Raw genomic sequence first — 12,542 nt, forward strand, 5'->3', positions numbered from 1 at the left:
CCCTGCTCACGCTGTCTCTCTCTCTCTCCTAGAAATAAATAAAACATTAAAAAAATTAAAAAAAAAAAAAACCAACTCTTGGTTTCATTGATCTGTTCAATTGTTTCTTTGGTCTCTATGCTGTTTATTTCTGCTCTGATTTTTACTGTTTCTCTTCTTCTACGGGTTTGGGGTGCTCTTGTTGCTCTGTCTCTAGTTCCTTTAGGCGAGTTGTTAGATTTTGCACTTGTGCTTTCTCTAATTTCTTGAAATAGGCCTGGAGAGCAATGTACTTTCCTCTTAGGACTGCCTTTGCTGCATCCCATAGAGTTTGGATTGTTGTATTTTCATTTTCATTTGTTTCCATATATTTTTTAATTTCTTCTCTAATTGCCTGATTGTCCCATTCATTCTTTAGTAGGGCATTCTTTAACCTCCATGTTTTTGGAGGGTTTCCAGACTTCTTCCTGGGATTGATTTCAAGTTTCAAAGCATTATGATCTGAGAGTGTGAATGGTATGATCTCAATTCTTTTATATTTATTGAGGGCTGATTTATGTCCCAGTATGTGATCTATCTTGGAGAATGTGTCATGTGCACTTGAGAAGAAAGTGAATTCCTTGGCCTCAGGATGAAAGTTCTAAATATGTCTGTCATATCCATCTGGTCCCTTGTGTCAGTCAAATCCATTGTTTCTTTACGGATTTTCTGTCTGGTTGATCTATCCATTGCTGTAAGTGGAGTATTAAAGTCCCCTGCTATTAGCACATTCTTATCTATAGCCCGTTTTTTTTTTTTTTTAATCTTTTTAAAAAGTGTTTTTTTTTATTTCTAGTTGAGAGAGAGAGAGAGAGAGACAGCGTGAGCTGGGAAGGGTCAGAGAGAGAGGGAGTCACAGACTGAAACAGGCTCCAGGTTCTGAGCTGGCAGCCAGCACAGAGCCCGATGCGGGGCTCGAACCCACGAACCGTGAGACCATGACCTAAGAGAAAGTCGGACGCTCAACCGACTAAGCCACCCAGGCGCCCCTATAAGCTTGTTTATGTTTGTGATTAATTGTTTTAAATATTTAGGTCTTCCATATTCGGTGCATAGAAATTTATGATTGTTAGTTCTTCCTGATGGATGGACCCTGTAATAATTATATAAAGCCGTTCTTCATCCCTTGTTATTGTCTTTAAAGTCCAGTTTGTCCAATATAAGTATAGATACTCCAGCTTTCTTTTGACTTCCCGTAGCATGATAGATATTTCTCCATCCCCTTACTTTTAATCTGAAGGTATCTTCCAATCTAAAATGCATTTCTTGTAGATAGCAAATAGATGGATTTTGGTTTTTTTAATCCATTCTGCTACCCTATGTCTTTTGATTGGAGCATTCAGCCCATTTACCTTTAGTGTTATTATTGAAATCTGTGGGTTTAGAGTCATTGTGTCCTTTGTGGGGTTCATGCTTGTAGTGGTGTCTCTGGTGTCTTTGTTCCTTGCATGCTTTCCTTCAGAGTGTCCCCCTCAGGATTTCTTGTAGGGCTGGCTTAGTGGTGACAAATTCTTTCTATTTTTGTTTATTTGGAAAGACTTTTATCTCTCCTTCTATTTTGAATGACAGGCTTGCTGGGTAGAGGATTCTTGGCTGCATATTTTTTTCTGTCCATCACATTGAAGATCTCCTGCCATTCCTTTCTGGCCTGCCAAGTTTCAGTAGATAGGTCTGTCACCACTCTGATAGGTTTCCCTTTATATATTAGGACTCTTTTCTCCCTCGCTGCTTTCAAAATTCTCTCTTTGTCCTTATATTTTGCCATTTTCATTATGATATGTCGTGCAGAAGATCGATTCAAATTATGTCTAAGGGGAGTTCTCTGTGCCTCTTGTATTTCAACATTTACTTCCTTCCCCAGGTTGGGGAAGTTCTCTGCTACAATTTGTTCCAGGACTCCTTCAGCACCTTTCTGTCTCTCTTCCTCTTCTGGGATTCCTATGATACAGGTATTGTTGCGTTTGATCGTGTCACTGAGCTCTCGAACTCTTCTTTCATGTTCCTGGATCAGTTTGTCTCTTTTTTTGTCAGCTTCTTGTTTTTCTATAATGGTGTCTTCTAAATCACTTATTCTCTTTTCTGCCTCTTCAATCCGTGCATTGGACACCTCCAGTTTATTATGTATCTCATTTATCACATTTTTTAAATTCATCATGCTTATTTTTGTTCTCCATGTTGGTCGTAGCCATAGTTTCTTTAAGATCCTCTATGCTTTTTGTAAGCCCAGCGATTAATTTTACAATTATTGTTCTAAAATCTTGTTCAGTTATGCTGCTTATATTTGTTTTGAGCAGTTCATTAGCTGTCAATTCTTCTTGGAGTTTCTTTGGAGGAGAGCTCTTTCGTTTCGTCATTTTGGTTAGTCTCTTGTTAGTTTTAAAGACTTGTTATGTACTATGCACCTGTGAGCGTTGCTGTACCCAAGAAGACTCTTTGACTGTCCAGGGCCTATCCTTTCAGAAAGTGTCCTTTGAATGGTATCTCTTGGTCTCTCTTGTTGAGACCTTGGTTATTTTATTTTCCTGCTCGTAGTGGTATTTGGGAGTCTCCACCATGTGTACTTTGGCTTATTTCTTGAGATAGCCCTGGAGAAGAAAACATACAGAGAAACACACAGGGAACAGAGGGACACAAACGTACAAACAAATCCAACAATCACACTAACCAAGAGGGAAAACTAAAAAGCAATGAGAAAAGATGGAGGAGGGAAGGCAAATGATAGAAAATAAAAATACATTAAAAAGTCAAAAGAGAAAAGAAAGAAAAGAAAAGAAAAGAAAAGAAAAGAAAAGAAAAGGGAGAATGACAAAAACCATAGACAAAAATTGGTTTAAAGCATATAACCAGATTTCCCAGTTACAATTAGATAGCCGGGTGTATGCAGTGCATGTTGAAGAGCTAGAGAAAGAGAGAGATTATAGGGCGGGGATGAGGCAAATTGGACATAGAATAAACAGGCAGAAGGGATAAGAAGCTTTTTTCAAAGAGCTAAAGGGTGGAATATTGTTGGAGAAATGAGAGAAAGAAGGTGGTGTTATCTAGAGAAACTATCTAGTCTGATTACTCCTGAGAGGCTTTGTTATACCGCCATTAACAGTTCCTCTGGTCATTGCTTCCCTGTTGCTGGGGGTTGAGTGGAGGGTGGGGGAAATGCCGCAGCCTCAGGTCCGCCGGGGTCAAGCAGCCATACAACCCGAGTGCGTCTGGGGATCGTAGCGACTTCAGGTCCGCAGAGTCCGCGCCGCCTCACCCCGCCGCAACCGCTTTACCGGCCGTCCAGCTTCAGCGGGCAACTTTCGCTCACGCAGCCGCCGTTTCACCGGGTGCCGGCGGCACTTCACCGGGTCGCAGCCACCGCTGCTTTAATGGGCCGATGTCGTGCGCGCCACTGCCGCTTCACCCGGGGCTGGGACCGCCTCCGCAGGCATTGCTGCTGGTTCACTGGGCCGCCGCCGCCGCCGTGGATGGTGCCCGGCGCAGGGCAGTTCAGTGTTTCCTGGCGCCTTCTGGGACCAGGGCTCCTAGTTTAAAGTCAGCACCCCAGCCAGAGCTAAAAAACACTGTCTTTCCAGGCCGAGGTTTTTTCTCTTCTCCAGGGACGGTTCTATGAGCCATCTCAGCTTTTCTTTCCTTTCCCCTGGACTCGCGGCAGCTCCCCACCACTCGCCGGTGTCTCACTGACCGCAGCTGCACACGAGCCGGGCTCCCTCCCCTCCCTCCGTGTCTCTGGTCCCGCCCGCTTTGATCTTCCCCAGTTCGCACTCACGCACTTGTGAGGTCTCCTTCCCAGTGCACTCTGTCTCTTTCTCTTCCCACACTCCTGTGGCTCAGTGTCCTAGGACTTCAGGCCTTCTCTGTTTGACGGATGGGTGCAGGCGAAATGTACGGTGCTTCCTACCTCTCCGCCATCTTGCCTCCCCTTCCGAGGATATATTTTAAAAAGCAAAATGAAACAGGACACTTTGAAAACATACATAGCTTATTTTAAAATGCCAAATTTATGTGAATATTTTTATATCTGGGAAAAGACAATGTAATCCAGACACTTGTTTTATAGAAGTAAAAAAAAAAGTGTCAAATATTTTGTAGATACTTGGGGTTGGGTAGGACAAGTTCTGATGTTCTGAGCCTATGAGATAATAAACTCCACAGTCTCCCTTAATCTCATCCGTCTAGAAGTTTTCTGCATTTGCAGACTAAAGTATCCAAGTAGTAAGAGCTACATCTTTGGGAATCCAAGTATCGGGCATACTTTTCTGACCACAGCAACAAGAAAGTGAGATTAGCCTCTCTGGAGGAACAAGATGGAACATATAGCCACGTGAACAAGAGATTCATAAAATAAAAGACAAGTTTCATGAATTTCCATTGGGTTGAACTATGAAGCAACATATTCACAGGTAGAAGTAATTAGATATAGTGAGGTGATCCTGCCACTGTAATCCTTTAATTTAGAATTGGAAACTGGACATTTTAGATTATAACTTTTTGTCATGGTCTTTGACAAATTCAGGGGGGAAATGCTGCACTTCTTGATGCTGTGGGTAATGGTAGTTGGAATAATTAATGAAAAACTAATAAGGACTTTAGTGCACTGATTTAGTGGAACACTTTATTCTGTTAATTAAGACACTATGTTCTCTAAGTAGTTACCTGAAAATTAATATCCTGCAGTTTCCTCGTTACTTTGAAGCTATTCCTTCTTTGGCATTCCCATAATTGTCTATGCATTACTTTATTGTAGCCCTTCTCAGGCCACAGTAGAATTTGTTTACCTATGAGTATTCAGTAATGAGGATTTTCTCTTGTGAATCTTCAGTCCAACTATGGTTATTAGCAAACAATAAAAAATTAACCATTTTTTAAATTATCAACTGAATACGAGTTTTCTAAAGTCTACGCTCAAGAGGAGGCTCAGCTAGGTTCCAATCTGATTGAAAACTTGCTTAACTGCAATTGGAAAACCAGTCAGCCTTGCTTCCTTCCGATAAAATGTAAACTCTATTTTTTACATATATAAAAGAAATATCTCAAGGAAGGACCAAAATTTTCCTGAATAGAAAATAAATAAAATATGCTTTTTAAAAACAAAACCAAAAAAACCCTTTATTTATTTATTTATTTACTTATTTTTGAGAGAGAGAGAGAGAGAGAGAGAGAGAGAGAGAGGAAGCACGCCCATGATTGGAGGAGGGGCAGAGAGAGAGAGAGAGTGAGAGAGAGAATCCCAAACAAGCCTCTATGTTGTTGCGTGCAGAGCTCAGCTGGGGACTCTGTCTCATCTACCATAAGAGCATGACCCGTGCCAAAATCAAGAGTCAGAAATTTAACTGACTGAGCCACCCACGTGTCCTGAAAATGTGTTTATTCAGTCTTTATAATTTGTCTCACAATGATTTTTTGATGTTTGGAGGTACCAGAAATAATGATGCAGGCATATACACATGCAATATAGCTATATAATAACTTTTATTCAGGCATAATATTCATTTTAGAATCTTTTAGCATTAGGATAGGAGTCATAGCCTTTGGGAGGAATCCAGTCTTCAACCTAATTTAGAAATAAAGATATATTAGAACATACCCATCGAATTCTTTTATGTTATATCAAATTTCAAGCTACTATGACAGAATTGAGTACTTACGAAAGTTTAAACTATTTACTTTCTGTTCCCAATAAGTTAGTCAGCTTCTTATTGTATATAAATTCAAAGTTGCCTTCCTTAACAAATTTTTAATATATCTCATCAAGTTCTTAAATTTTATAGTCTTTCATATTCTTATAATTAAAAAGAGTTGTATCAACAGTTCCATGTTATCATCTTTAATTTACATATCCAAAGCATTTTTAATAGGTTATAGACCAAGGCTTTTTGGTGTTGTTACAGAAGCCTTGATTCTTTGAACCAAACTGGTTACATGTATTTAACTATTTATGCCAAACTTCTTATTTTAATGAATTAGAGATGTCCTTGGGAAAAGAATGAAATAAGAGCTTTTTTGGTCCTTCATTTGAGTAAAAGGATATTTACTCTTTATATTAATTTGCTTCAAACATAAAATTTTTATATTTTCGTATCTAGGTTTTGTGTTTTTTTTTTATGGGGAGAGGGAACATATATAGTCATATCATCGGACTTACAAATTCAGCCTCTGACTTAGAATAAAGGAAGGATACCCCTTCCTTGATCTTCTTCCTTTCTTTGTTTTTTTTTTTTTAATCTTTCTGCCCCAGCTCTGGCAGGAGAATTGTTTCTGAGATTCACAAGTTTTACTTGCGACAAACAGAGGCAGAACTAGCAAGGCAGATTATTAGGGATGACTTTACTACACTGCCTTAGCAGAGACTGGGAAACCAGGGAGAATATAAACAATCCATGATGGAGGATTCCAGAAGGTCAGAGGTAAGAGTTGCCAGAGGCCAGGATATCTTGTCATGGGGAATCTCAAGGCACAGTTCTCCTTTACTCCTCCTTCAACATACCCTGAAATTAGGATCCTTCCTCACTTTCCTTTGGGAAAATACATTTTACATTGGGTCAGGGTTTCTTTCTTCTTTTTTTTTCCAGATCAAACAAGGTCAGAATAACAGCCCAATTAGTTTTCTAACATATATGCACACAAAACCTACTTAGTCCTTATGGGTATCCTCAAGATGGTTGCATTTAGACAAAGAGGAGAAAGGGAAACAGACCCTCTAGCTCTTGGATGTTTTCCATTATTATTCAAGCTCTAAAACCTTTTCTCTTAAAGAAGCCCTCCATTAACACAGTCATCATATAGCTATTTCTTTCTCTATTCCATAATAAAGCTAAACATCTTGAAATAATTTATTAAACTTATTGTCTCCTTTTTCTCCTTAAGCGGTTGCTATTAGTTTTTTTGCCCTCATAATTTCAGTAAATCTGGGATCCAAAAGCATTTAACTTGTTTATCCTGATTCACTGAAAATATTTTTTTTCTTTTTGTACTTGCATATAAGTGACTTTTTGGCAGCATTTGTTTCTTTCGATCCCTCCTTTTTTATTTGTATAAAGCTGCAAAGCTATGTCTAAATCATTCCACTCACATTTGCTAAAAATGCTCAGCTTCCTACTACATATGTATGCTTGTATGTCTTTCAGAAACATCATATTCAAGGTTTGAACATCTAAACTCATCATCTCCCAGAGCTGCCTTCTCTCCAGTGATCTCTTTGAAATGAATAGTATTGATGGCTGCCCAGTTGCCTGACATGAGAGGCATGCATTTGATTACGGTACTTCTCTGTCTGCAAATTTTTGACCTTTCCTTTTCCTTTTGGAGAAAGTCTGTATTCCTAAACCTGATGTACAAGTGCATTATGACCTGGTCCTTTCTTCCCTCTCCAACCTTGCCTTTTAAATGAGTATCCTTTACCTTCCATAATCCAGTAACTGTCACTGAATTTATTTCAGTCCCTTGATAGTCCCATGTTCTTCTCATCTAAATGTTTAAATATGTTCTTTCCAGAGAGGAGGCCAGGAATATGTATCTCTATTCTCTACAATGAGTATGTTGGGGATGGGGAAGGCACGTCTGTGTTACCATTGTATTCTTAACCCCAAGTCAGGGTTTGGCATTGAATAGGCATTTAGTATAAGACTAGAAACACTTAGATTTGTTATTAATTACTCTGTTCTTAGCTTCAGAAGTTCTTGTTCTTATCGGTACTCTGATTTGTTTGCTTGTTTGTTTTGAAGCAGAATGATGCGTTCTTTAATGTGTATATAGGACATTAAAGCAGCTTAAGAAAGAGCAGATACACAATTTTTCACAACCATGTTCTGAAATTCTCTATGTTTTAATGAAAAGCTACAACCATATATATTCATATATATATATATTTCTGGTTCTCTTCATGGTAGTTGAGCCACTTTTCCATTGAGAGCTATGGGGAAGGAAGGTTACCCTTAAAGGTTACACCTTGGACCACTGTCCCTCAACTCTTCTTACAAATATGAGTGAAATATGTAGGTTATTTACACCTATGTCATGGTATACCTGTCCAGGAAAAATTATATTTTCAATGATTTTATATATGTTGCAAATATTTTATCTTCCCCCTCCACCCACTTATCTTACTTGATAGATTTTTCCGTTTATCAATGTAGTTTTAAAATTTTGGAAGCATAGGCTAAAACCAAAGAAAAATGTTAAAGTTATTTTCATATTTCTAACTTTAAATTGATGTTACTATTCATATGAATTGAAAACTTTTTATTACTTTAAAGTATTCATTTTAACTAAATCCTCTGATTTTTAATAAAAAGTATTTTGCATTCTTAATGATAATAATAAACCTACCCAACATTTTTATTTGTGTGGGTGGTTGATATGCTTAAAGACTACAATGTAAACGGTATACACAATATGTCCTTATTTCTTCTATGTGAAGTAATACAGACTTACAGAAGTTACTCAGATATTCTGAAAACAATATATGACCTACAAATGTATTGATATAATACCCTTCCAAGAAAATAGTCCCCATTTTAATCTATTATACTCTATGACTGGAATCAAAAGAAAAATTTAAAAAATATAGATCAAGAATATTTGGAATGATGTGTGCATTTCAGCTCAAACCCAAAATATTTCATCCAGATTTTCCAGATTTTGCCACTATCACTTTCAGATTTTAAATTTAAATTCAAAAGCTAATGATTACATCAGCACCACCAAGCCCATCAAAGTGACAGAATATTTTAAAGAGATATACACACATATCGATAGTCATTAAAAATCCCCTCCAACCCCAGTTTTTGGAACTGATGGTCGGAAAAGTGCATTTTGGAAACTACTTGGCTAATAGGAGCATAACTTATCCAGAACAAATAAAAATCCAAATTGATGTACTGTGCTTCAATCCTATTGAAAAGAGGTTTAAGAGGTTTAAAAATTTAAAGAGTAGTAAATATTTGAAAATAAACAAATTAATATTTATAAATATTAATTATTTAATTAATGGATTTATTGATTTTTGATATTTACTTATTTGAGAGACAGAGAAAATGAGTGGGGAAGGGGCAGAAAGAGAGGGAGACACTGAGTCTGTAACAGACTCCAGGCTCTGAACTGCCAGCACAGAGTTGGACGTGGGGCTTGAACCTTGGAACCATGAGATCATGACCTGAGCCCAAGGTGGACACTTATCTGACTGAGCCACCCAGGTGCCCCTAAAATTAGTTTTCTTTTAAATACAAGGCAAAACAAGAAGTGCAATTGAACTTAAAATATTTAGAAAATTAAAGACAGAAAAAAGGGCATATAAACCACATAAAAACAACTTTGCTAATACTTAGATGTGACTATATCTAATGGTAGTGGGGCCAGTCCAGCCTAAAGCAATAGGATTTGATGGAGCCTGTTATTATTTAAGTAATGACTACTACTTTTGAAGACACTGCGATTAATATGAACGGGTTTGTAAGTTCACCCAATTCAGCCGTTGATTGCTGATATACACTTCTTTTAAATTTAATTCACATTTTAAGAGTGCCAAGGTTGGATAAATACAAGTTTTTTGATTCTAACAAAGCAGTTCAGTCTTCTGAAGATTCACACATTTACCAGCTGACCTCCTGACTTACTACATGAGCTTATCAAAGTCAATTTCAGCTTCTGCATCTATAATGATGAGCTCTTAAATATGTTGGTAATATATTTCAATAAATTGTGAGAAGGTGTGAAATTCCATTATATTATATCTGAAGGGACTTTAGTTCATTTTAGTAAAGATGCTGTGATAATTAGGTGATATGGATAGATTGTTACAATGACAACTGTGTTCTTCCATCATGACACTATTTCATTACTTGTACATTAAGTTAGCGCATACATATTGAATTTGTGCAAGCAAGAACAATATATACTCCTGAGAAATATAGTATTTTAAAACTGAATATACAATGTCATAAGGTTAGTTTTCTGGTTCTTCATTTTTTTTAAAAAAGTGACAAATGGCTTGCAAATTGACTCTCAGATGTTCTTATAAATCTCCAAATGTATTTACACAGTTATCATTTCCAGTTACAAACACCAAGGCCCATTACCTCATCTCTCTGGTTGTTCTTATCTTAGGACAGAAGCAGTTAAGCTGGCAGAAATCAGGGTAATGCATTTGTCATAGGCACCCACCCCTCCACCATTTGCTGAGCTAGAGACCAATTTTAATGAACTACAAACTTGATTTCAATAAGTTCTCAGAAAAATCTCCCACCAATTCCATTTTCTTGTCTAAATGACAGACTAATGGTCTCCTTTCGTATGAAAGGGTTGGAGAGGAGAGTGAGTTTGTCCTAAAGCAGAGATAATTTTAGCAAAGAGGGCAACTGATGCTACAATTCTAGCCCATCCTGTTCTGGTGGGTGGTCACTCCCTCCCCACTCTCTTCATTTCTTTTATAGTTTTTTTCTTCATTTTTTTCCCCTTGGTTCTCATCATCTAGCAGTCTCCTTATTTGTTTATTATCTCTCTCTTTTCTAGCACATAAGCTCAAGCAGAAGGATTTTGCTTGTCTGCTTGACTACCATATCTCATTCCTAGAGTAGTACCTGCCAAACAGTATGCACTTAATAAATATTTATTGAATTACATATTTATCTTGATAGTTCTTATCTCCTTAATTAATATCCCAAATCACCTATGACCAGATTTCATACTGCCTCTGCCAAATTTCAAAAGCAAGTTGGCTACATAATTTGTTGATCCCAGTGAAAAGTGAAATGGTTCAAAAATATGCTTAAGCACTTCTAAACAAAGACAGCAGAGAATTACACCATCTGTGGTTTTGTGTCAGTGTGGGGCCCTATGGAACTGCATGGATCTCACACCTATGAAGCCAGCCCTTTATATTCAAAATCCTTTATGTTTAAACTTCTTTAATTTTTTTTTCTTTAAATTTTTTTAAAGAAAAAAATTCTTTAAATTTTTCTTTCTGCTGCTTCATTATTGGTGTATAGAAATGCAATAATTTTTTGTCCATTGATTTTATATTATGTGACTTTGCTGAATTCATGTATTTGTTCTAGTAATTTTTTGATAGAGTCTCTTGAGTTTTCTACATCGTTCAACTTCTTCCTTGCTGATTTGGGTGCATTTTATTTCTTTCTGTTGTCTGATTGCTGAGGCTAGGACTTCCAATAGTAGGTTGAACAACAGTGGTGAGAATGAACATCTCTTTCTTTTTCCTGACATTAGGGGAAAAGCTCTCAGTTTTTCACCAATGAGGATGATATTAGCTGTGGGTCATTTGTATATGGTCTGTATGATGTTACACGTGTTTCTTCTATGATGTTACACATGTTTCTTTCTTGAGGGTTTTTATCAAGAAAGGATGCTGTATTTTGTCAAATAGTTTCTCTACATCTATTGAGAAAATCATGATTGCTATCCTTTCTTTTATTAATGTGGTATATCACATTGATTGATTTGTGTATATTGAATGAGCCTTGAATCTCAGGAATAAATCCCACTTGATTGAGGGAATAATTCTTTTAATGTACCTTTGGATTGGATTTGCTAGTATTTTATTGAAATTTTTGTATCCATATTCATCAGGGATATTGGTCTCTAATTCTCTTTTTAGTGTTGTCTTTGTCTGGTTTTGGAATCAAGGTAATACTGGCTTCATAAGATGGCTTTGGAAAATTTCCCTCTGTTTCTATTTTTTTAGAACAGTTTCAAAAGATTATGTATTAATTCTTTTTTAAATGTTTGGTAGAATTCCCCTGGGAAGACATCTGGCACTGGACTCTGGTTTGTTGGGAGATATTTGATTATTGATTCAATTACTTTACTGGTTATGGGTATGTTCAAATTTTCTATTTCTTCCTGTTTCTGTTTGGTAGTTTATAAGTTTCTAGAAATGTATTTATTTCTTCCAGATTACCCAACTTGTTGTCACATACCACTCATAATATTCTCTTAGGATGCTTATATTTCTGTGGTGCTGGTTGTGATCTCTCCTTTTTCATTTGCGATGTTATTTAATTGGGTCCTTTCTCTCTCTCTCTCTTTCTCTCTGATAGGTCTTCTAGTTTATGAATTTTATTTTATTTTATTTCTAAGAACCAGTTCTTACTTTTGTTGATCTGCTTTACTATTTTTCTTTTTTAATTTCAATATTATCAATTTCTGTTCTAATATTTATTATTTCCCTTCTGCTGATTTTGGGCTTTATTTGCTGTTCTTTCCCCAGCTGCTATAGACGGAAGGTCAGGATGTATATTTGAGAATTTTCTTACTTCGAAGATGGCCTGAATTACTACATATTTCTATCTTATGACTATCTTTGCTGCATCCCAAAGGTTTTGAATTGTTGTGCTTTCATTTTCATTGGCTTCCATGTAATTTTTAAATTATTATTATACTTTAATTTCATGGTTAATCCATTCATTCTTTAATAGGATGTTCTTACCCCCCATGTATTGTTGGTCTTTCCAAATTTTTTCTTGTGGTTGATTCGAAGTTTCATAGTATTGTGATTTGAAAATATACATGGT

The 12,542-nt window shown here is 36.7% G+C and overlaps 1 pseudogene; it reads left to right on the forward strand.

The window, feature by feature from the left end:
• The window catches only part of LOC120225737, a 119,337-nt pseudogene that overhangs the window by 81,558 nt on the left and 25,237 nt on the right, over nt 1–12,542 (forward strand).

This window comes from Hyaena hyaena, unplaced genomic scaffold, assembly GCF_003009895.1.
Source record: "Hyaena hyaena isolate Hyena2069 unplaced genomic scaffold, ASM300989v1 scaffold_1497, whole genome shotgun sequence".
Lineage (NCBI taxonomy): Eukaryota > Metazoa > Chordata > Mammalia > Carnivora > Hyaenidae > Hyaena > Hyaena hyaena.